The sequence below is a fragment of the Schistocerca americana genome, chromosome 2 (genome assembly GCF_021461395.2).
Source record: "Schistocerca americana isolate TAMUIC-IGC-003095 chromosome 2, iqSchAmer2.1, whole genome shotgun sequence".
In the NCBI taxonomy this organism is placed as follows: Eukaryota; Metazoa; Arthropoda; class Insecta; order Orthoptera; family Acrididae; genus Schistocerca; species Schistocerca americana.
Window position 1 is genome coordinate 611,543,946 of NC_060120.1, and position 27,297 is coordinate 611,571,242.

Sequence of the window (27,297 nt, forward strand, 5' to 3'; positions counted from 1 at the left end):
AAGCGAAGTCTACTAATATCAAATACCGGCCTTAATTTGAGGAAGAAATTTCTGAGGATGTACGTCTGGAGTACAGCATTGTATGGTAGTGAAACATGGACGGTGGGAAAACCGGAACAGAAGAGAATCGAAGCATTTGAGATGTGGTGCTATAGACGAATGTTGAAAATTAGGTGGACTAATAAGGTAAGGAATGAGGAGGTTCTACGCAGAATCGGAGAGGAAAGGAATATGTGGAAAACACTGATAAGGAGAAGGGACAGGATGATAGGACATCTGCTAAGACATGAGGGAATGACTTCCATGGTACTAGAGGGAGCTGTAGAGGGCAAAAACTGTAGAGGAAGACAGAGATTGGAATACGTCAAGCAAATAATTGAGGACGTAGGTTGCAAGTGCTACTCTGATACGAAGAGGTTAGTACAGGAAAGGAATTCGTGGCGGGCCGCATCAAACTAGTCAGTAGACTGATGACAAAAAAAAAACCGACATATCGTCAACACAGAAAGAAACCTATTCAATTACCCTGTCACCCACCGAGGACACGAGCTTGAATATTAAGCATGAAACCGATCTCCAACCCAGCAATATATCATCTGGATGTAGTAAACATACAATCCGTATCCCGTGCTATACAGAATCAGCCCTTTTACATCATTTGTACATATACTGTGAAGACAGAAGCACAGTATGTATAGCCACAGCAGTAGATATTTATCGCGCGGTCGGGTGGGACCAGAGTGGATTCAGTGGATCGAAGTCATACTCAGAACTTTTTTACAAATTCGGCCTTGTTTCCCCCCCCCCCCCCCCCCCCCCCTCTGCACAAACGCATTACTGTTTCTGGTCCTGACCTGCGTGCTTGCTCGCTTTTCTGCACACATCTCCAGACTCTGGGATTACAAGAACATATCTAATTTCACACAGTTTGCTAGAATATCATACCATTTCCGGAGTATTCTCGATATCAAGCATATATCAATATCACTTGCATAGCAGTACCTCTCGCGCGATATAATTCCGATGATATAGCACTCCGTCGTCAGGCCACGAGTGGCCTACCGGGACCATCCGACCGCCGTGTCATCGTCATGGTGGATGCGGATAGGAGGGGCGTGGGGTCAGCACACCGCTCTCCTGGTCGTTAAGATGGTATTCTTGAACGAAGCCGCTATTATTCAGTCGAGTAGCTCCTCAATTGGCATCACGAGGCTGAGTGCATCCCGAAAAATGGCAACAGTGCACGGCGGCCTGGATGGTCACCCATCCAAGTGTCGACCATGCCCGACAGCGCTTAACGTCGGTGATCTCATGGGAACTGGTGTATCCACTGCGACAAGGCCACTGCCAGTTCCGAAGATATAGACTGGAAATTATTTCTCTAGAAACCCGAAACCTTAGCTAAGTGGGGCGTGCTGTAAACCACTGACTAGCTAGAAACCTGTCATGTCTGCGAAGACATTTACTCGGAAACTAGAAAAAAAATTGAGAAAACTGATATTTCCACTCATGAATACTGATGTCAGTGATGCAGCAGATTCCAAATCATCCCTATAACTAAGGTGTTTACCATGTCTAGAGAAATGGCGAACGCGTCATCCACATTACAGATGCACCCGCCACAATCGATCTTCTCTCAACTAAATAAAGGTGCAAAATATGCAGAAGCAGTCAACAGAACAATTTACGTGGGAAGGAATAACGGTCCAGTGCAAACGCAACTCCACGTTCCATCCCAAATTTCTTGTGCTCACGAAAGCTATCCAACACATACTAAGTATTAGTTCGCTATTCGGTAGTCTAGAGGACAACACGTTGATTCATGTACATTCCTACACTCCAACAGGCCTCTCCATTATGACAGCTCCTACTGTTAAAGGGAAACATGAATCACCTGCGCTGCAGGCTGAGCACACACAGGAAGAATCAATCATCCTAAGGAATCGCTCACATATATACACTCCTGGAAATTGAAATAAGAACACCGTGAATTCATTGTCCCAGGAAGGGGAAACTTTATTGACACATTCCTGGGGTCAGATACATCACATGATCACACTGACAGAACCACAGGCACATAGACACAGGCAACAGAGCATGCACAATGTCGGCACTAGTACAGTGTATATCCACCTTTCGCAGCAATGCAGGCTGCTATTCTCCCATGGAGACGATCGTAGAGAAGCTGGATGTAGTCCTGTGGAACGGCTTGCCATGCCATTTCCACCTGGCGCCTCAGTTGGACCAGCGTTCGTGCTGGACGTGCAGACCGCGTGAGACGACGCTTCATCCAGTCCCAAACATGCTCAATGGGGGACAGATCCTGAGATCTTGCTGGCCAGGGTAGTTGACTTACACCTTCTAGAGCACGTTGGGTGGCACGGGATACATGCGGACGTGCATTGTCCTGTTGCAACAGCAAGTTCCCTTGCCGGTCTAGGAATGGTAGAACGATGGGTTCGATGACGGTTTGGATGTACCGTGCACTATTCAATGTCCCCTCGACGATCACCAGTGGTGTACGGCCAGTGTAGGAGATCGCTCCCCACACCATGATGCCGGGTGTTGGCCCTGTGTGCCTCGGTCGTATGCAGTCCTGATTGTGGCGCTCACCTGCACGGCGCCAAACACGCATACGACCATCATTGGCACCAAGGCAGAAGCGACTCTCATCGCTGAAGACGACACGTCTCCATTCGTCCCTCCATTCACGCCTGTCGCGACACCACTGGAGGCGGGCTGCACGATGTTGGGGCGTGAGCGAAAGACGGCCTAACGGTGTGCGGGACCGTAGCCCAGCTTCATGGAGACGGTTGCGAATGGTCCTCGCCGATACCCCAGGAGCAACAGTGTCCCTAATTTGCTGGGAAGTGGCGGTGCGGTCCCCTACGGCACTGCGTAGGATCCTACGGTCTTGGCGTGCATCCGTGCGTCGCTGCGGTCCGGTCCCAGGTCGACGGGCACGTGCACCTTCCGCCGACCACTGGCGACAACATCGATGTACTGTGGAGACCTCACGCCCCACGTGTTGAGCAATTCGGCGGTACGTCCACCCGGCCTCCCGCATGCCCACTATACGCCCTCGCTCAAAGTCCGTCAACTGCACATACGGTTCACGTCCACGCTGTCGCGGCATGCTACCAGTGTTAAAGACGGCGATGGAGCTCCGTATGCCACGGCAAACTGGCTGACACTGACGGCGGCGGTGCACAAATGCTGCGCAGCTAGCGCCATTCGACGGCCAACACCGCGGTTCCTGGTGTGTCCGCTGTGCCGTGCGTGTGATCACTGCTTGTACAGCCCTCTCGCAGTGTCCGGAGCAAGTATGGTGGGTCTGACACACCGGTGTCAATGTGTTCTTTTTTCCATTTCCAGGAGTGTATTTTATCCCTATACTTACAACTAAATGTTACGATCGCGGTCTCAGTTGAACAACATTCGACAATGAGCGAAGTTACAGAAATACACCCTGCTGACGGATATGGTTCTGGAAATAGGAATATCAGTACTAGACGTCAAATCCACAGCTTCCTTATAAATGGACACAGTCATTTCTTTTGCATGTGTCAGAACACAAACACATACTTTATAAGCCTGATGCTCAAGGCAAATGCATCACGTATCCCCTACTACTAAGAATAATACTTCGTCAATAACTGATTACCTACGATACGAAATAGTAGTGAGGGAAAATCAGCGATGTGGGGACATGCCTCATAATTTTTTCCTGTGAGTGATAGCACTGTGTCTTCGAAAGAGAGCAGTAACCGTCTCATATGTTAAAAAATTCGATCGCAACACCTACTGTATGTCACTGTCACAGGCGGCCTTGGTTCTACAGGTGCACACAAGTATCCATGTTAAAAACTATACTTGCTTTATAAATCCACGCATTGCGTTACCTACGAATCACATAGGTTTTCCAAACAAATACCGAGATGATGATCATCTTACAAACCGCCAGAAATTAAAAACACGATCCAATCAAGTACTGTGTGTTACTGTCACAAGTAGTCTTGGTTCAACTAATGCACACAAGTATCCATGTCAAAGGCTATACCGGCTTTATAAATCGACCTATGGCATTAGCTACGAATGATGCGGTTTTTCCAGACAAATAACATGACACCGAATATAGACGGTGTTCGCCATAGTGTATATTATCACACCAGCAGTGCGGTTACACTTCGCCGGCGTTGCACCCTCGTAATAAAATTACCAAATTTTGCAAGTGATTCGGCTGCGTGGTCTTCAGTCCAGAGACTGGTTTGATGCAGCTCCCCATGCTACTCTATCCTGTGCAAGTTTCCTCATCTCCCAGTACCTACTGCAACCTACATCCTTCTGAATCTGTTTAGTGTATTAATCTCTTGGTCTCCCTCTACGATTTTTACTCTCCACACTGCCCTCCAATTCTAAATTGGTGATCCCTTGATGCCTCAGAATATGCCCTACCAACCGACCCCTTCTTCTAGTCAGGTTGTGCCAGAAATTTCTCTTTTCTCCCATTCTATTCAATACCTCCTCATTAGTTATGTGATCTACCCATCTAACCTTCAGCATTCTTCTGTAGCACCACATTTCGAAAGCTTCTATTCTCTTCTTGTCCTAACTATTTATCGTCCACGTTTCACGTCCACACATGGCTACACTCCATACAAATACTTTCAGAAACGACTTCCTGTCACTTAAATCTATATTCGATGTTAACAAATTTCTCTTCTTCAGAAACGCTTTCCTTGCCATTGCCAGTCTACATTTTATATCCTCTCTACTTCGAAAATCATCAGTTATTTTGCTTCCCAAATAGCAAAACTCATTTACTAATTTAAGCCTCTCATTTCCTAATCTAGTTCCCGCAGTACCACCCGCTTTAATTCGACTACATTTCATTATCCTCGTTTTGTTTTTGTAGATGTTCATCTTATATCCTCCTTTCAAGACACTGTCCATTCAGTTCAGCTGCTCTTCCAGGTCCTTTGCTGTCTCTGACAGAATTACAATGTCATCGGCGAACTTCAAAGTTTTTATTTCTTCTCCATGGACTTTAATACCTACTAAGAATTTTTCATTTGTTTCCTTTACTGCTTGCTCATTATACAGATTGAATAACATCGGGGGTAGGCTACAACACTATCTCACTCCCTTCCCGACCACTGCTTCCCTTTCATGAACCTCTACTCTTAAAACTGCCACCTGGATTCTGTACAAATTGTAAATAGCCTTTCGCTCCCTGAATTTTACCCCTGCCACGTTCACAATTTGAAATAGAGTATTCTAGTCAACATTGTCAAACGCTTTCTCTGAGTCTACATATGCTAGAAACGTGGGTTTGCCTTTCCTTAATCTATTTTCTAAGATACGTCGTAGGGCCAATATTGCCTCGTGTGTTCCAACATTTCTGCGGAATCCAAACTGATCTTCCCCGAGGTCGGCTTCTACCAGTTTCTCCATTCGTCTGTAAAGAATTCATGTTAGTATTTTGCAGCCTTGGCTTATTAAACTGATAGTTCGGTAATTTTCACATCTGTCAACACCTTCTTTCTTTGGGATTGGAATTATTATACTCTTCTTGAAGTCTGAGGGTATTTCACCTGTTCATACATCTTGCTCACTACATGGTAGAGTTTTGTTAGGCCTGGCTCTCCCAAGGCTGTCAGTAGTTCTAATGGAATGTTGTCTACTCCCCGGACATTGTTTCGACTTAGGTCTTTCAGTGCTCTGTCAAACTCTTCACGCAGTATCATATCTCCTATTTCATCTTCATCTACATTCTCTTCCATTTCTATAATATTGTCCTCAAATCATCGCCCTTGTATAGACTCTCTATATACTCCTTCCACCTCCCTGCTTTCCCTTCATTGCTTAGAATTGTGTTTCCATCTGAGCTCTTGATATTCATGTAAGTGGTTCTCTTTTCTCCAAAGGTCTCTTCAGTTTTCCTGCAGGCAGTATCTATCTTACCCCCAGTGATATGCGCCTCTACATCCTTACATTTGTCCTCTAGCCATCCCTGCTTAGCCATTTTGCACTTTCTGTCGATCTCATTTTTGAGGCGTTTTTGCTCCTTTTTGCCTGCTTCATTTACTGCATTTTTATATTTTCTCTTTTCATCAATTAAATTCAATATCTCTTCCGTTGCCCAAGGGTTTCTATTAGTCCTCGTCTTTTTACCTACTTGATGCTCTGTTGCTTTCACTATTTCATCTCTCAAAGCTACCCATTCTTCTTCTACTGTATTTCTTTCCTCCATTCTTGCCAATCGTTCCCTAATCTCTGCCTGAAGCTATCTATAACCTCTGGTTCTTTCAGTTTATCCAGGTCCCATCTCATCAAATTCCCACCTTTTTGCAGGTTCTTCAGTTTTATTCTACAGTTCATAACCAATAGATTGTGGTCAGAGTCCACATGTGCCCCTAGAAATGTCTTACAATTTAAAACCTGCTTCCTGAATCTCTGTCTACCATTATATGATCTATCTGAGACCTTCCAGTATCTCCAGGGTTCTTCCATGTATACAACATTCTTTTATGGTTCTTCAACCAAGTGTTAGCTGCGATTAAGTTATGCTCTGTGCAAAATTCTACCAGGTGCCTTCCTCTTTCCTTCCTTAATGCCATTCCATACTCACCTACTACGTTTCCTTATCATCCTTTTCCTACCTTCGAATTCCAGTCACCCATGACTATTAAATTTTCGTCTCCCTTCACTATCTGAATAATTTCTTTTATCCCATCACACATTTCATCAATCTCTTCGTCATCTGCGGAGCTAATTGGCATATAAACTTGTACTACTGTGGTAGGCGTGGGCTTCGTATCTATCTTGGTCACAATAATGCGTTCACTTTGCTGTTTGTAGTAGTTTACCCGCATTCCTATTTTCCTATTCATTATTAAACCTACTCCTGCATTACCCCTATTTGATTTTTTGTTTATAACCCTGTATTCACCTGATGAGAAATCTTGTTCCTCCTGCCACCGAACTTCACTAATTCCAACTATATCTTACTTTAACCTATCTATTTCCCTTTTTAAATTTTCTAACCCACATGCCCGATTAAGGGATCTGACATTCCACGCTCCTATCCGTAGAACGCCAGTTTTCTTTCTCCTGATAACGACGTTCTCCTGAGTAGTCCCCGCCCAGAGATCCGAATGGGGAACTATTTTACCACCGGAATATTTTACCCACGAGGTCGCCATCATCATTTAACCATACAGTAAAGCTGCATGCCCTCGGGAAAAATTATGGCTGTAGTTTCGCCTTGCTTTCAACCGTTTGCAGTACCAGCACAGCAAGGCCGTTTGGGTTAGTGTTACAAGGCCAGATGAGTCAATCATCCAGACTGTTGCCCCTGCAACTACTGAGAAGACTGCTACCCCTCTTCAGGAGCCACACGTTTGTCTGGCCTCTCAACAGATACTCCTCCGTTGTGGTTGCACCTAGGGTACGGCTATCTATTTGCAGCCCCCTCACACCACCTCCACTAGATATTTCTCCAGTAATTATAATGCATTCTGTCTCGATGCCATATCATACTTCTAGCACTCACATATCTCGCAAACGAGCCACCTTTCTCGAACCTATCCGCTACAGTAAAATTCCAACGTGGTTTTAGGTAGCCCCTATGTATCTTGCAATTACCTTTCAGAGTCTGCGCTACCACCCCTACCGCTTTGCGCATGTGATTGTTCCAATGTAATTCAGAACTGAGTAGAAGTCAGAGAAAGTTACATCTACCACCGTCGGCAATCTGTGTGGAAACAGGCGAAGCTGAGTTACTGTGACAGAACTGTGTTGGGTCATTCAACGGAAACGAAGCCTGGTTCTGCAACACATGGTAGTATAAAAGACAGTACGGGAGTATGGGGAAGGACGTGGATTCTGCTACTGCATTGTGATGCTTCTCCAAACTACAAGCAGGTACTACAGATCCACGTCCCTCAGGGGCCATTCACGTCTCATCGCCCTTACATTCTGTCTTCCTTATTCTATTCCATTCGCCAGAGAAAAATTATGAACTATAAAAGCTCAACTAACTTCATCCGATAGAGAACAAGATAAGATTTTTAACGCGTCTCTCACCTCACATATATCGAAACCAAATACGTCATGAATGCAGGCATCGTGCACATGTGACGATCCTATTATATATACTGGTATTGATCAACTGCACAGACCAGTTTAAGGTTTCATCACCCATTCTGTAGGATGATGACCGTATCCCACAAACTATACTGTAAGTCGCAAGAGACGTTTCCTGTGACCCTGTATCGTTGTCTGAAACATTGTTTTCTAACACGCTGTAATGTTGTTGCATTAATTTGTTCTGAAAGCGGTGCTGATATTCAAGACCATAAAAGTGGGTTAAAAGCTGTGAGCTATCTGAGGAAGTTAACCTTGCATTACTGCGCAACTGTTTCACCAGGTATCCAGTCTAGCTTACCAAATTCCCAACAAGACTAACATTAATTATAATCTTGTAGTACTCATCTTACGATAACCGGTGATATATATATAAAAAGACAATTTAAATAAAAAGAAATAAATCAGTTTATATTTGGACATTTATTTTAACATTGATCATTGTTCCGTTAAAATTTCAGCATATCAAACTTGATTCATAACTAAACTGGTGCCTTATTTAGGATTGTGAAAATGTGAGTTTGTAATCTTACGGAACACATCAAATAGGGAGCCAAAATTGGGAGACTACATACAACACTGCATTCATAAAATAACACACGAAGAACGTTGAAACATATACAAGAGGAAATGAACCACAACCAACCTATTCAATTTTCACCCAAAGAAGTTACGTTTGTAGCGCAATCCTGTCCGTCACGAAATTACCACACACTGGTATACTAAATTCATACTAACTCTCTGTGAAATCTTCCCGAAAAGAATAGCTGAGGGCTACTTTGATGCCTACAGCACAAGCTTCACGTGGTCAACTTGGTTTACACAAAGAGTGCAACTCCACAATAATTTTGATGATTAAAATAAATTACATCGAAACGCAATTTACAAAATAAAAACCACGAACTGGTTACTATCGTCTTACTATTAACCTGATGCTTCAAACAATTGTATAAGCATGTGGTACTGGTCTCACAAAGTACACCGCACGTGGGTTGAACATAAAGAAAAGTTGCTATATTGAAAAATATTGTCAAGACGAGACGTTATAATCTCACGCACATTCGCATTTAAGATTGATGATCTTAGTTAGAGTTACTGATCAACACATGGTTCCATTTTACTCACAAAGGAGTGACAAAGCAACGACCGGAAGATTTTCTGAACTTCACACTCGAATTTCACTGCATTGCAATTTATCCTAAGGACTTCGCAGAGACGCGCTTAGCCGGAAATCTTACCACTTCAGACGCTCGCCGCGGACTGACTGACCTGGGCGCCTACCGAGAGTGCTTAACAGATACAAACGGAAGTGACCAGAGAGCAGCTTCCTATACCAATATGACAAGGGACGGACAGGACCATGCTAAGAATAGAAACCTCTCTGCTTTTAGAAAGCGTAGCTACCTGTTCCGACGTTGGTCCTACTGTTCTCTAGCAGACACACTTGTCTCCTACCACCAAGCATGCAACTAGAAATATATTTGCTCATTCATCCTCTCATACAGAGGGGATTGGGGATGACAGTATCTTATCATATACAGTATATAAAAGAAAGCGGATGTAGGTTCCGTATGAGACTGTGTGACATGAATTACATATAAACTGTGTTTTAATTTGTAGTAGTGTGACAGATCGTTCTTGTTTGTGTGTAAAAGTAACACGTTCCACTGCTCAGTCTCCTTCCAGATAGTCAGAAACACCACAATAAATTTAGAAGAGGAATTTATGCCGTAAATAACAACATATTTAAGAAATTAACATGAAAGGAATCCAACAGAGACCTTTCAACGCTTTGTACACTGCCATACATTTTCTTTTTCTGCCACGACTTCGAGGTTTGTGACAGAACCTAAACTGACATTAAGACGCTCTCATCCACAGCCTCTCGCAGAAAAATAGACATTGCATGGTGTAAATCATATTGTTACTGCGGCTAGCATAACACGCGACATACGGTGGATGGTTTTAAATAAAAAACAGTTACAACATAAGCAAGCTAGAAGAGTTTGGCTGCGTTGTGGAGAGTTTCCAAACTGATGTCAGAAACTGATTCACGACCTCTACATTTAAACTAATCTGCCACAGTGACGGAATAGATGATGGCTCTGCGTTCCCTTTCGACAGATTCCTCATATTGCACTCATGTACACGATCACTATTTCGGTGCTAACAACCGCCAGAAGGTGTCACCCTTCCACAAAACTCATTCCCCAACTCAAACAAGCGCTGTCAGTCAATCATTACGTGGTAACTAACAGCGCACCAACGCACGGGTGGAATGGAAAGACCCCGCCGATGTACTGTAATAATAAGCATCACAGTTGATAGTGCTAAACAATTTTAGCAATTTTACAGTAATTTCTACACCGGCCAATTACGTGAGAGCATGTTACCCCAATTTCAGCATTATAGCTTAACAGTCACATCTATGCTTTGCAAGTATCATTGCGAATGTAGATAGATGACTGCGCAGTACGTCCATTCAGTGTTAATTCTCGAACACATAAATCATCAAAGTATACCAGACAGATCTCTACCTATTTCTAACACTCGAGCACAGTGCATAATTTACGATCTATCTCTCTGCAGATGAGAGTCACAGAGCATACTCTAAAGTATTGTTGTAGAGTCTAGGACCGGTATCTAGAAGGTATTGCTAAGAGAGAACATAAACATACGCATTCCTAGGGCTACAACGTTCTGCACTTACAACGGGCTACACTACTGGCCATTAAAATTGCTACACCAAGAAGAAATGCAGATGATAAACGAGTATTCATGGGACAAATATATTATACTAGATCTGACATGTTATTACATTTTCACGCAATTTGGGTGCATAGATCACGAGAAATCAGTACCCAGAACAACCACCTCTGGCCGAAATAACGGCCTTGATTCACCTGGACATTGAGTTAAACAGAGCTCGGATGGCGTGTACAGGTACAGCTACCCATGCAGCTTCAACACGATACCACAGTTCATCAAGAGTAGTGACTGGCGTATTGTGACGAGGCAGTTGCTCCGACACCATTGACCAGACGTTTTCAGTTGGTGAGAGATCTAGAGAACGTGCTGGCCAGGGCAGCAGTCGAACATTTTCTGTTTCCAGAAAGGCCCGTACAAGACCTGCAACATGCGGTCGTGCATTATCCTGCTGAAATGGAGGGTTTCGCAGGAATCGAATGAAAGGTAGAGCCACGGGTCGTGACACATCTGAAATGTAACGTCCACTGTTCAAAGTGCCGTCACTGCGAACAACAGGTGACCGAGACGTATAACCAATGGCACCCCATACCACCACAACGGGTGATACGTCATTATGGTGATGACAAATACACGCTTCCAATGTGCGTTCACCGCGATGTCGCCAAACACGGTTGCGACCATAATGATGCTGTAAACAGAACCTGGATTCATCCGAAAAAATCACGTTTTGCCATTCGTGCACCCAGGTTCGTCGTTGAGTACACCATCGCAGGTGCTCCTGTCTGTGATGCAGCGTGAAGGGTAACCGCAGCCACGATCTCCGAGCTGATAGTCCATGCTGCTGCAAACGTCGTCGAACTGTTCGTGCATATGGTTGTTGTCTTGCAAACGTCAGCACGTTGTAGGTGTCGCCACCGGCGCCAACCTTGTGTGTGTGTTCTGAAAAGCCAGTTTCCTGAGGGTTAAATTTCACGTCTTTAGCACGTCATCTTCGTGGCGTAGCAATATTAATGGCCAGTAGTGTATAATGTTAGATTGCCTGCGTTTCCAACCTAAAAGTCGTATGGCATGTAGCGCTGTTAATATTCCAATGTAAGAAATAAATTCAAGCGCAGGACATACATCCTTCCTCCCGGTTTATCTACGATAAACTATGTTATCGAACAATAAAACGAAAAAACTATTTTCTTAAAGCATTGACTCCGTATGATAAGAGTACAATATAACTTTCCGGAGATGTATAGCGCCCACTGTTGACATCCGATCACGGTTCGGAAGGTATGCTATGCCGGCATCAGAAAAATGGCTCTGAGCACTATGGGACTTAACTTCTGTGGTCATCAGTCCCCTAGAACTTAGAACTACTTAAACCTAACTAACCTAAGGACATCACACACATCCATGCCCGAGGCAGGATTCGAACCTGCGACCGTAGCAGTCGCGCGGTTCCGGACTGAGCGCCTTAACCGCGAGACCACCGCGGCCGGCAGGCATCAGCCTTATTTAAAATTATCGTTAGTAACGGCCAATACCTGTTACAAGGAAACATAAACGCATAGCAGCAGCGTCCGACATGTGAAAATTACGAGACATTCCATTGCCGGCCGGAGTGTCCGTGCGGTTCTAGGCGCTGCAGTCTGGAACCGAGCGATGGCTACGGTCGCAGGATCGAATCCTGCATCGGGCATGGATGTGTGTAATGTCTTTAGGTTAGTTAGGTTTAGGTAGTTCTAAGTTCTAGGCGGCTGATGACCTCAGAAGTTAAGTCGCATAGTGCTCAGAGCCATTACAAGACATTCCGTCAGTAACTCTGTAAACAGCACACCTGTGAGGCAAATGTGTACAAGGGAAATGCAATGACTCACAACCACCTATCGCTAACTTAGTTATGTCGCTGCAGTCTAAAAAAAAATATCTTTGTAAGATAACATTCAACCGTATGGACAAGTGGTTTTTGTGAATCTCTGACTGCTCTTCCGCCCTCTTTGACGAGGCGTTAGCAGGTCGAGGATGTTTTTGTATAACACAGATCTTTGGCCGTCATTGCATGTGATTTTTATTCCGAACTAAAGTAGTGTCTGGGATGGATCCGGAGACACATGACTTTTTGATTACAAGTCAAAGACGCCACCCCATGCGGTTGGCCGACTGGTGTGAATACTTTGAATACTTATCTGCTTTCTCTTCCTGTAATTTCCTTTATCAAACTGAAGGGAGATTTGCTGCGTAACCAGGCACTGTTTCACGGATGATGTCGCGATCGGAGAGTGACTCTGTGGGAGGCCGCGATGTGCGCAGATAGCGGTGGCGTCTTTGTGGCGGGCCAGCGTGACGGCTAGTTACGGCCATTGTGGCGTCGCATTCCGACCGCCGGCCGCCTCCAGCCGCCACCCAAGTGTCGCTGCCTCCCACCCGTGAACCCGTGACTCACACCGCGTCGCGTGGCCCCTCAGAGCCCCGACTGCATCTCATCCGACGGGTGTTCCGAGCCCACTCTCAGTTTGCTCCTAAACTCGAGCGGGCGCAGAAACTTTAAATTTCGTGCTGTTTGCGCCAACCGGCAGAAAAAAGGCAGCAGCAAGAAGAATTACGCAGCTAACGGGAAAATATGTCTGCCTGACACAGAGATAGAGCTGATATCACTTAAGTTTATTTATTGCTAATGTGGTGCGTGCTGTACAAACATGTAAATTAAGTAACGTCATGATCTGGAGAATAAATTTGCTTATACGGTTATTAAAAGATGATGGGTTGAATTCATTTCGTTCATCCACAAAAATTATTACACTACTGGCCATTAAAATTGTTACACCAAGAAGAAATGAAGATGATAAACGGGTATTCGTTGGGAAAATATATTGTACTAGAACTGACATATAATTACATTTACACCCAATTTGGGTGCATAGATCCTGAGAAATCAGTACCCAGTGCAACCACCTCTGGCCGTAATAACTACCTTGATACGCCTGGGCATTGAGTCAAACAGTGCGTGGATGGCGTCTACAGGTACAGCTGCCCTTGCAGTTTCAACACGATACCACAGTTCATCAAGAGTAGTGACTGGCGTATTGTGACGAGCTAGTTGCTCGCCCACCATTGACCAGACGTTTTCAATTGGTGAGAGATCTGGAGAATATGCTGGCCAGGTCACCAGTCGAACATTTTCTGTATCCAGAAAGGCCCGTACAGGACCTACAACATGCGGTCGTGCATTATCCTGCCGAATTGTAGGGTTTCGCAGGGATCGAATGAAGGGTAGAGCAACGGGTCGTAACACATCTGAAATGTAACGTCCACTGTTCAAAGTGCCGTCAATCCGAACAACAGGTGACCGAGACGTGTAACCAATGGCAACCCATACCATCACGCTGGGTGATACGCCAGTATGGCGATGACGAATACACGCTTCCAATGTGCGTTCACCGCGATGTCGCCAAACATAGATGCGACCATCATGATGCTGTAAACAGAACTTGGATTCATCCGAAAAAATGACGTTTTGCCATTCGTGCACCCAGGTTCGTCGTTCAGTACACCATCGCAGGCGTTCCTGTCTGTGATGCAGAGTAAAGGGTAACCGCAGCCATGGTCTCCGAGGTGATAGACCATGCTGCTGCAAACGTCGTCGAACTGTTCGTGCAGATGATTGTTGTCTTCCAAACGTCCCCATCTGTTGACTCAGGGATCGAGACGTGGCTGCATGATCCGTTCAGCCATGCTGATAAGATGCCTGTCATCTCGACTGCTAGTGATACGAGGCCGTTATGATCCAGCACGGCGTTCCGAATTACCCTCCTGAACCCACCGACCCCATATTCTGCTAACAGTCATTGGATCTCGATCAACACGTGCAGCAATGTCGCGATACGATGAACCGCACCACGAAGGAGTTACGAATCTTGGTCGCAAATTGATAGTCACATTAGTATCTTCGGAAAATGCAAAATTGTAAGCTTCGGCGGCCGGTAGATGAATGTGACGCTGCAGCGCTATTTCACCGCACTGCTGGCCATGTTAGTAAACTGGGCACACGTCGATACCAGCGCATAGTGATGTTTCATTCCGTATACTGAGTTAGACAGTAACTAAGCCCCACGGTCAGGCGCGTGGACCTTATACGCAGATGTCAGCATTTGAGAGAGGACGTATAGTGTGACTCAAAGAAAGCCGGTTGGAGTAATCGCTGAATTTCTCGACATCTGAACAATATCTCTCAATTGCTGTCGATACTATCTCTTTGAAATCATTCCACAGCTATTCTACGCTTACATGATCCGGCTGCTTCTTTAGTGTTTAGTATCAATATTTTCTGGTATGTTCCTTTTATAGCTATGCACCGTTTAACTTAAATATTTCCAGTTGTGCTACAACTCCACAGTCAAAGGTTTCATTTGCTCTAGTTTTGCATTCACCTGTACTGCATCCTTTTTGACAACGTAAGTCAGTTATAGTCTGATGCTGACGTCGTACGCCAAAAACTAGTTATCTACGTAAATTTGTACTCTATAATATCGGTATTCACCAGTACTGTATCGTTTTTGACGACGTTAGTCACTTATAGTCTGCTGATGACCTCGTATGCAGAAAATCAGTTATCTATGTAACACCCCACCTGTTGCTTGTCTGGATTTTGCGTGTCCTCGCCCTCGCCAAACAACTTACAGAGAAATCAGAAATGGAAATGTACGCAAGAATGGACAACGCTAGATTTAAATGTCGCCCTGTCACCCCTAATTAATCTGCGGTGGTAGTGTTGACGATAAATCACACCTATTTTTAATTCCAGACATGAACCATGATGACCAATTAGGGGGTTCAATGATATCAGACAATAAAATCAGACAAAAAAATAAAGCAAAGTGTGAATTCAGGGTCATATTACTGAAAGTAAAAGCTCTACTCAATCAATATCACCTTCAGACCAACGCTGAATAAAAACACAAATGAACCATTTACAATTTACCCTCCTAGCTGGGATTGGCAGTGAACTGTGTCAAAATCGGTACGAATCTCTTATAAATTGGCTGACCCACTGACATCGACACAAAACGAAAAATAAGAAGACGCACTGCACCCCAAAGTATCGTGAAACCTCAGTGGAAACAACAATTGCACGTAATCCAGGTGTTTAACGCTACTCTTAACGCTGCCCGAAGCGGGAGCGATCTCACCGTACTACTGCTGCGGTGGCTGCGATCACCAGTGGGCGGCGGCACGGCCGCAGAATCCGGGTGCGACGCCTCGGAAATTACACTCCTCGGACAACAGACTGCTGTCCGTAAACTTCCCAATTTGCGACAATCTTCCTATCAGCAAAGAGCTGACACGGCTCACGTCCTCTCAGAATGAAAGCCCAAGACAGAAGACCTTGACAGAGAGTCGAGCAAGATCGCTCTTCACCTCTGTTTTCCCCACCAAAACTTTACCGAGCGAATCACATCCCTAGAAACGCTCAATACCCAGTTTCCCAGTGCCGACCAATGTACGACCTGGGGATCGAACTATTTTCCACAGTACTTCCCTTTCTACCAAATTTCACGAGTACACTCCGCCCAAGCCACCTGGGAAGATCCACAGCTGCGGGCAACGACAATTTTCACGGAATTTTTAATTCCTAAGGGACTCCTGGCCTACTCCACTTCAATTACTCGAAGGCGTAAAATTAGTGTAACGTAGGCCAGAGCACGCCCAGCAAGCCACTGCTCTGTTTTGTAAACACTTGAAGTTACACACCTGGAAACATGCTGTCAGGCTGCTGGCCGAGCGCTGTCGCCGGTGCCTCGCATATAATGCATTGAGGCAAAATCTGATAATCACAAAATCACCTAATTCTCCCTGTATTACATAGCCAGCATGCCGGTGCCTTTCCACAGACGTTTCATACACCGTAATCGAGAGTATTACTCCAACAAACAACAACTAATTGTCTACAAAGCGACTGCGCCGCTGACAGCCGTTTTTATTGACATGAAGAGCTCGCAAAGTGATTATAGTTACGTTAAATGGACTCATGTAAGGGGTAAGACCATTGCCACCTTACAGTACATAAATTAATACTGTAAAATGTCAACATTTTTGTACAACTCACTTATAAACACAAAACAGACTCAAATTTACAAAGAACTTGGCAGTATGGTCTCACTGCACCCCCTCTGGTTTGGGTGCATGCCCTGCTTCTGTTGTGCGTGGTATCACAAGGTCGTTGTATCCACTTTGGAGTCGTGCTGTCCACAACTGTAGTAACTTATACTTGATATCTTGTATACTGGCACTGGGACGCAGTTGATGTCTGAACTGGTCCCACATACGACTATCGACTACAGATATGAGGATCTTGATGGCCACGGGAGTACCTCAATATAACGCACGCAATTCATACAGACATGTGCCATAAGTGGATGAACATTGTCCTGTTGAAAATGGCACCATGAATCCCCACATAAGTCTTATCGACTACAGCTCTGAGGATCTTGATGGCCACGGCGGTACCTCAATATAATGCACGCAATTCATAGAAACACGTACCATAACTGGATGAGCATTGTCCTGTTGAAAATGGCACCACGAATCTATCGCGCAAGTGGAAGAGCATGAGGATCTCCGTAAAATTACGCTGTGCCATTTGAGTTCCCTCAATCACTAGCACCTGCGACCCAGTTCAATCTGTCACTAGCATCTGTGTCTAGTTCCCTCAGTCACTATCACTCCTGACCTGAAGTAATACCGAATGAATCACCACACCATGACACCAAGACATGTGCCTCTCCACGACATTGTAAGACTCTAGGTCGTCGCCATATTTGCCGACGTTGGTCATCTGAGGTTGTACAGAACCATGATTCATCGCTGAACTGCCCGCCTAAGTGGCCGAGCCGTTCTAGGCACTACAGTCTGGAACCGCGCGACTGCTACGGTCGCAGGTTCGACTCCTGCCTCAGACATGGATGTGTGTGATGTCCTTAGTTAGGTTTAAGTAGTTCTAAGTTCTAGAGGACTGATGACCTTAGAAGTTAAGTCCCATAGTGCTCAGAGCCATTTGAACCATTCTGAACCATCGCTGAATCCAGTGCCGCACCCTGATCAGCACTTTATGCTTTTCGATAGCGGCATGACTCCAAACGCTACCCTTTGTGTTGTGGTGTTAACGGCAGCTTAGATATGGGACAGTATTGCCTTGTAGAGCTGCTGGAGCAGGATGATAGAGAATGTTGTAGGAAGTCCACTTGTCACTTGAGATCAGGCGCAGATGGGAAGTACGGCGTTCTCCCCTGTCTTCATCATATGTGGTCTACCAGAATATTGACAAGAGTATGCCTCTCCTCGCATTCATCAGGCCACTGTCATATTCCAATGCCCTACAAACCTGGATATTGCACGACTTCACCAAGCGGGCAAATGGAGGTGCTCATGACGTTATGTCACATGGGTATGAGGAATCTCTTCTCAGTAAGCAATCTGACCCTACTCACGTTCCTTACATACCATACTAGCTCTGCCAATAGTAAATTGACTCTGGTAATCCGTCCACCTGCGGTGGATTGCTAAGTAAAGGGGCCTCGATTCGTTTTCCGACCGGAACGGAGATTTCCTCACTCCGGGAGTGGGTATTGTGTTGTCCTTACCATAATTGACATGGCTGTTGAGATGGCTGAATGGGTACGGCCTGAAAGCCAATGAAACAAAACAAAAACTTCGGTCCACCAGTTACACAGAATTTCAACTCCGATTATTGACTTACCCACTGAAGGTTGCATGTATTCGAAGTTACGTTGACATCTGACCGTGTCTTCCGGATGTTTCAATTTTTTTGTCAGACGCTGTAGACGGGAAGCATGCCTGTAAGGAAGTTAAACGAGGATGTGCATCTGGTGAAGATCATATACGAGTAAACTGTTTCCCATACTGACAAAATTATGTTTAGAATAGTATCCCTCAGTTGTCCTGCCCCTGAATTTTAAGTTACAGAAGCCGTTGTGATAACGCTAACAACGGAACAAAACGTAACATTAATCTCCGGGTCGAGGAGTTCGAGAAGAATAGTTTCAAACTGCCCCGAATTGATGGATATCGTGTCCGACCACATTACTAGCAGCGAGAGGAATAGGAACTGGGACCTGGCACGTGAATGGCATTTTTGTTTCGTTGCCGGTGTTACGCGTCCCGCGTCAGAGCCTGAAAGGAGAGCCGCTGCGACGCGTTCTAAGTGAGTGGAGCGACATAAAAGCTCTGGCCGGGAGTTATCCACTTTCCGGCAGGTAGGCAGGCGTCCACGTCGTGACTGATTAATCCGTCCGCCCGCGGCCCAGTTCGGTGCCGCGTCATGACACTTAACAAATTGTTTCTCCGGCAGCGTGCACCACACCTCCCTGCAGCGGTGGGAGACCCGGCCCCACACCCGACGCCACAGCCAGCCCCTGCTAATGGAACACACGCTCCGGCCGCGCCGGCTGACGGTGATCGAGTAGCCGCGCCGCCACTGGCTGGCCATTTCTGCCGCGTGCGCAAACGCATCTTTCCTGGCCCCAGGACACTTGCTGGCTGACCACTTCGTACTGCCAACGTCCACATTACTTTCTGCCCAGGCAAATAGCTCCACCAGCAATAAACATCTGGCGTCTGGATCGCAGCAGTAAGATGTAAAATTATGCGAATTCAGGTCCGCCTATTATGAAAACAGTTGTTCTACATCTACATCTACATAAATGCTTCGCAAGCCACCCGACGGTGTGTGGCGGAGGGCACCTTGAGTACCTCTACCGGTTTTCCCTTCTATTCCAGTCTCGTATTGTTCGTGGAAAGAAAGATTGTCGGTATGCCTCTGTGTGGGCTCTAATCTCTCTGATTTTATCCTCATGGTCCCTTCGCGAGATATACGTAGGAGGGAGCAATATACTGCTTGACTCCTCGGTGAAAGTATGTTCTCGAAACTTCAACAAAAGCCCGTACCGACCCACTGGGCGTCTCTCTTGCAGAGTCTCCCACTGGAGTTTATCTACCATCTCCGTAACGCTTTCGGGATTACTAAATGATCCTGTAACGAAGGGCGCTGCTCTCCGTTGGATCTTCTCTATCTCTTCTATCAACCCCATCTGGTACGGATCCCACACCGGTGAGCACTATTCAAGCACTGGGTGAACAAGTGTACTGTAACCTACTTCCTTTGCTTTCGGACTGTGTTTCCTTGGGATTCTTCCAATGAGTCTCAGTCTGACATCTGCTTTACCGACGATTAATTTTATATGGCCATTCCATTTTAAATCACTCCTAATGCCTACTCCCAGATAGTTTATGGAATTAACTGCTTCCAGTTGGAGACCTGCTATATTGTAGCTAAATGATAAAGGATCTTTCTTTCTATGTGTCCGCAGCACATTACACTTGTCTACATCGAGATTCAATTGACATTCCCTGCGACATGCGTCAATTCGTTGCAGATCCTCCTGCATTTCAGTACAATTTTCCATTGTTACAACCTCACGATATATTACAGCATCATCCACAAAAAACCTCAGTGAACTTCCGATGTTATCCACAAGGTCATTTATATATATTGTGAATAGCAACGGTCCTACGACACTCCCCTGCGTCACACCTGAAATCACTCTTACTTCGGAAAACTTCTCTCCATTGAGAATGACATTATGCGTTCTGTTATCTAGGAACTCTTCAATCCAATCACACAATTGGTCTGATAGTCCACATGCTCTTATTTTATTCATTAAACGACTGTCGGAATCTGTATCGAACGCCTTGCGGAAGTCAAGAAACACGGCACCTACCTAGGAACCCGTGTCTATGGCCCTGTGAGTCTCGTGGACGAATAGCGCGAGCTGGGTTTCACACGATCATCTTTTTCGAAACCCATGCTGATTCCTACAGAGTAGATTTCTAGTCTCCAGAAAAGACATTATACTCGAACATAATACGTGTTCCAAAATTCTAAAACTGCTAGACGTTAGAGATATGGGTCTATAGTTTTGCACATCTGTTCGACGTCCCTTCTTGAAAACGGGGATGACCTGTGCCCTTTTCCAATCTTTTGGAACGCTACGCTCTTCTAGAGACCTACGGTACACCGCTGCAAGAAGGGGGGCAAGTTCCTTCGCGTACTCTGTGTAAAATCGAACTGGTATCCCATCAGGTCTAGCGGCCTTTCCTCTTTTGAGCAATTTTAATTATTTTCCTATCCCTCTGTTGTCTATTTCGATATCTACCATTTTTTCATCTGTGCGACAGTCTAGAGAAGGAACTACAGTGCAGTCTTCCTCTGTGAAACAGCTTTGGAAGAAGACATTTAGTATTTCGGCCTTTAATCTGTCATCCTCTGTTTCAGTATCATTTTGGTCACAGAGTGTCTGGACATTTTGTTTTGATCCACCTACTGCTTTGACATAAGACCAAAATATCTTAGGATTTTCTGCCAAGTCAGTACATAGAACTTCGAATTCATTGAACGCCTCTCGCATAGTCCTCCTCACACTACATTTCGCTTCGTGTAATTTTTGTTCGTCTGCAAGGCTTTGGCTGTTCCTTTAATACTTCTAATTTTGATAACACGACAAAACACACAAACTTAATGGCTGTTGATTCAACTACGAGGGGTGTTCAAAAAGTAATGCAACACATATTTTCTGAAAGCAGGTTGGTTTCATTCAGGATTCCAGTACACCATATTATTTCCCACTAGTTTGGCTACAAAAATCTATTTTTCAACATAATATTCATTCAATGCGACCGCCTTACGCCACCTTACTGGGAGGATCTGTATGTCTACATGCTACCATTCTACTGGTAGACGTCGGAGCCAATGTCTTGCTGCATGAATAACCTCCACATCATCCACGTACTGCTTCCCGCGGAATGCATCCTTCATTGAGCCAAGCACATTGCTGTTTATGGTCTTCTGTTAGGCACCGAAGACCCCAGCGCTCATACGCCTCTGAGTATCCCAACCGGCTGAAGAGTGTGTCAACACTACCAACAGATAGGTCCACGTGTACATGTACAGCGAGGTGTTTCATTGTGATCTGTCGATCGACTCGAATGGGAGTGTACTCACGTTCCAACATTGCTGGAGTCACAGCGATTCGGCCGGCCGGTACGAGGGAGATCGGACAAGTTAGCGCGGCCTTGTTGGGATGATAACAGTCGCTTGGCCAGTGCTGTGGTTCACTGCCAGGTCTCCACAGATATTCTTCAAATGCCTATGGAGATCTGCGATACCTTGGTTTTTCGCCGAAAAAGACCCAACGACAGCACTCTGATTGGAACACACCTCCGTAACAGACGCAAGTTTGAAAACTACATATAGCGCCGCCACCTATCCCAATTTCATGAAACTGTAGGGGTTGAAGCGAGAATATTCCATAACGTCCCACTACAAATTGCTCGTTTTTTCGATTGAAATTGACCGAGAAAGAAATGCGTCACATTGCTTTCTGAACGCCTCTCGTAAACACCTGGGGTTTACAATTAATAAAAACTTAAGTTGGGACGATTACATAGAAACTGTTGTGGGGAATATGAACTAAACATGCGTTTTATTGGCAGAACCCTTAGTATATGCTTCAGATCTACAAGAGGCACGGTCTGCACTGCGCTTATTCGGCCTCTTCTCGAATACTGTTATGCGGTATGGGGTCATTACTAGACGGGATTGACAGAGGGCATCGAAAACATTCGTAGAAGGCAGCTGTACTACAGTGACTTAGGGCAGAGAATTTCAAGAACATGTAGAGAAAGTTGGGGTAGCAATCAAGCAAAGGCGTTTTTCGTTGTTGTGAGATGTTTTCACCAAACTGCAATCAACAACTTCCTCTCCTGAATCCCAAAATATTTTGTTGACCTCCACCTGCTTACGGAGAAGTGACCGTGGCGTTAAAATAATAGGAACCAGAGCTCGTACGGAAATGTTTAGGTATTTTTTCACGCATTTAAAGTAATGAAGATGGGTATCTGCTGAAGTCTGTCAACTTTTTTTAATACATTCTGTGATATCGGATGATGGCTCTAAGCACTATGGGACTTAATATCTGAGGTCATCAGTCCCCTAGACTACTTAAACCTAACTAACCGAAGGACATAACACACATCGATGCCCGAGACCGGATTCGAACCTGCGACCGTAGCAATCGCGCTGTTCCGGACTGAAGCCCGTAGAACCGCTCGGTCAAAGCGGCCGGCAATATCGGAAGAATAGTGAATTTTCAAGGACACTGCTCAAGCCAACATTCGCGAAGTTTAAGTCTATTACTTATCTGTGCATCAAAAATTGACAGGCAACCAGAACGAAGCCGCTGGTGATTGTCCTGTCATATGTGACAGAAATCCATATTTTTCTGCTGATAATCATTTCAAGTTGCTTTACGTGGTGCAAAAAGTTCGATGCAGAAAGGGGCAAGACAATAACCGTGGTCACAGACTACAGCTACGTGCATCACATTTCGAAATACATCCAAAGACGTCAGTTCTTGGATGGAAATCAAAAGCTGACTTCCCAGTGTCCATATAGGAGGTACCTTACAAAACACTTTTCCGACCAGTAAGTGAAAATCGCTCGTCAGTTTGAGATCCAAAGAAGAGCAACACACTTTGTTACTGATACTTTTAATGACAACTAATGCGTCACGAACATGTTCAGCAAATTACAGTGGCAGACGCTACAAGAAAAGACGTTCTGTAGGCGTGATGTTGTTTACTGTTAAACTTACGGGAGCAGGCGTTCCTGGAAGAGTTAGCCAATATATTGCTTTCTCCTACGTATTCAAGCAAAAATACCGTGAAGGTATAATTTGATTTGAACTCACACGGAATCTACCCACAATCGGTGCAGAAGCTTTGTAAAATGTTGCATACAGTGGCCAACGGAGATAACTTGACTGTATTTCACTCGTACTTTGTGTTTTCTTTGTTTTACGGTTTTATTCACAGGACACTAGACATGTTTTCATATTTATTTTTACACATCATCTAAGACTAGTTTGCAACTGAATAAATACATGAATCCTGCAGAAATTTCCGTCAAACATGACTTCAAGACAGCATAAAAAAAGATTAGGATACTAATCTCAGAGAACAGTTGGCTGGTTGAAGTTCAGGATGTGGAAAATCTACACAGCTTTCGCTACCTGCGTCGGCAATAGCATGATACCTACAAACAAACTGCAGCAAAACAGACAGATCCTAAATACTGCATAAATTACCATATTTTATTAAGACAGCATGAGCAATGGAGAAACTATCAACTACCGCCAAATTCTGAGATTACGTTTCGCCAGTCAGAGAAATTGCGTTATATAGAACGGAGACGACAACCTTTCCTCAGAGAGCCTGCATCAGACTGGTGTTACGACTTCCGCACCACTTGTTACGCTTCTGGCACAGTGGCTTCGCCAAAGACTGAGACGGCGTGGAGTTTTACAATTATTTATTGAACTTTCTTTACAATTTCTCCCTCGTCGTCGCTGCCCAGCACCGCGGATCTCTCCACCTGTCTGCTGCTATGTAGATTCTCCGACAACGCGTGCAACGCGCGCCGCTGATGGCACTCAGGAGCCTCAGGCCGCCACTGCTTCGCTGAGCCAGGATGCCCTATGGTTGAGATGAACTCGTCGCTGCTCGGCGCCCCAGTACGGCACGCCCACGGAGCCGCGTCGCCGTGAGGTCAGCTGCCGACGCCTGCTGCACCGGCGGCTAGGAAGCCGTCAGTCGCGATGTCTGCGAGGTCACGTCATGGACGGACCATGCGCCGTGGGGCCGGGTTGCCGTGAAGTCCGGGCGTGAGCCCCGGCGGCGCCTGTTACCAAGACCGCGCTGCGGCCGGTCCTGCTGGAAGTTCTCGCTCTAGTTAGTCAGCCATGGTGCCGACCAAACTCGGGCCGACCTCCAGAGCTGAAGTTGAAATCTAGCGGCGAACGGATGACTCCTGTGAGCTGGAACAGACTTCCGGAATCGTCACCTATGAAGATTTACCATTTCGACATGGACCACATCCGTACTCAGATCCAAACTGCTTCCTCATGGCTTCTCCTGTTGCTCCCTGCGCTCCACTATTTATATCCGGCAGGAGGACGTTTTTTACCCTCGGTGATAGCTTTTTGTTATTACCTCCCGCAGTATATTGCAGCGTAACAGCTTGCTGGCCTCACTTCCCCTTACTCAGCACTCTCCAGGCTTCGCTTGGCGCTTGGTCTGTGTGCGTCCCTGCGCCAATCTGTTGGTTGACTGCTGCTGTCAGCAAGGCTATTTGTGCCTGCCTACTTCGCAACGCCTCGGTCGCCGGCGTGCCTCTGTTTTGCCATTCTCCACTGCGTGAAGCAACACTTACTACATGTGGCCACAACACTGCCTCCTCCTAAAAATTAAATTCGTCCCCGAAATTACCCTACACGTTAACTCTAGTTCTATCCTATATTCTACTTCTTCCCTATATGCATCCAGGTTGCCGTGACTCATACCCTACTGGTAATCAAATGGTTCAAATGGCTCTGAGCACTATGGGACTCAACTGCTGAGGTCATTAGTCCCCTAGAACTTAGAACTAGTTAAACCTAACTAACCTAAGGACATCACAAACATCCATGCCCGAGGCAGGATTCGAACCTGCGACCGTAGCGGTCTTGCGGTTCCAGACTGCAGCGCCTTTAACCGCACGGCCACTTCGGCCGGCTACTGGTAATCCATTCTACAGGAATCTCATGGAGCGGTCTTGCGTTAACATGCTGAATCCTCCGTTTTAATAAGACATATACCACACCAATAAATACAATCAACATAGTAATAGTACTGGTTGAAATACCAATGATCACTATGCTACGTTTCCGCCTGGTATCGTACTCCTCCACATGCCTTAGTGATTGCTGCATTGAAATTTAACCTTTCTCCGAATCTACTAGTTTATCTATCGTTTGCAATAGTGTAGCATCCAACATGTTGTTAATATACGTCACATTTTCTCCTGGAGCGATGCTGAATGACGCATCTGGCCAGTACAACGTCAGATGAGTATCTGTTACCTTGGTGACTCCTGTGACTGTCGCTGGTAAGCTGAAACGATCCACTACTATTTCACAATTTGTCCCGTTGATTAGCAAACCACTGTCCCATAATTCCATCTTCATGGTTGCTGTCCAATTCCCGTTGTCATAACACTTGGCTGATATCCTCTCCGTAGCGAATACTGAATACAACCAATGCCTCCCAACTTGCTGAAAATGTGGCGTAGGCTTCACTATTATTCTCTGACACTCCGAAGCTTCTGCTACTGCCCTAAATGACTGGATCTCACACGACCCCTTGCCCATGGAAACAACCCGTGATGGGCAAATGGAAACTGACTCTGTTAGACATCTACTCAGCTCTAAACTTGACATAGTAGCATGAATATCCCCCTCCTTAGAAATTGATTAAACCTCCTGTGTCCTGAACTGTACGTCCTTCCCCATGCGCTCCCATCTGACCGGATAAGGATGCACTGTGTAACAGTGATACTGTCTCCCCACACTAGTTACTGTAAATCTAATCTCTATATACATCTTAACTAGATCCGTCGTTACCTTAATCCTAGACATATGATAAAAAAGTGCCATACTCACTTCAATTATCGGCACTACGTGCTCTACCCCCTCTGGAAACTCTCCCTCCGCCTGCTTCAGACTCCGTCTGAATTTTTCTAGTTTAATCAACGTCAAACTCACCTGCCCGTGCAATGTGTGATGTACGTGATGTACTGCCTCTTGCAATTCATCCATCCTCACTCGTGCATCACCAATGCTGTTAACCATTTCCCGCAGCAATTTAGCCATTTCCAGCTTCCTTTCCACTATATTCAATCGTGTTTGTACCTGTTCCAGATTCGTATTCAATAATTTCTGTGTTTGTTCTATATATGCTCATAACCTTGTAGCCATCCCACGCACCATGCGTGTCACATTCAACAACTCTGTACCTAATCCCCGTATCTCTGTTGTGTTTATATCCACTAACTTCACTCTGCTTTCTTCCCTGTCGCGAATAACTGTTAAAGAATTGTTCAAACCCTCAATATCGTCTCTATCCACTGTTCCAAAAATTGTTTTCAGCAACTTCCCACCTGCATTCAACCAACCCCTCTTTACTTTCTTTCTCCTCCCTGGAATCATGCACACGACTTGGCGCAGTTGTTCCCATATTTCCTTACATGACCTATCCAAAGCCTCGTACTCTTCTTGCACGTCACGTAATATTCTGTTCTTAGATGCAACTGTTTCCACACTCGATACCACCTTCTGTAGCTGCCGCATCTCGTTGCTTACCAGCAGGATATTGAGTGCCAGCAGAAGCGTCCACTCGTGACTCATGAGGACCACATCCGGTTGTTTCCCAAACAACACCCCACTTCGCAACGGCATATCCTGTACCTGGCCAGCTTGTGTCAGCTGCCAGAGGACTACACCCCAT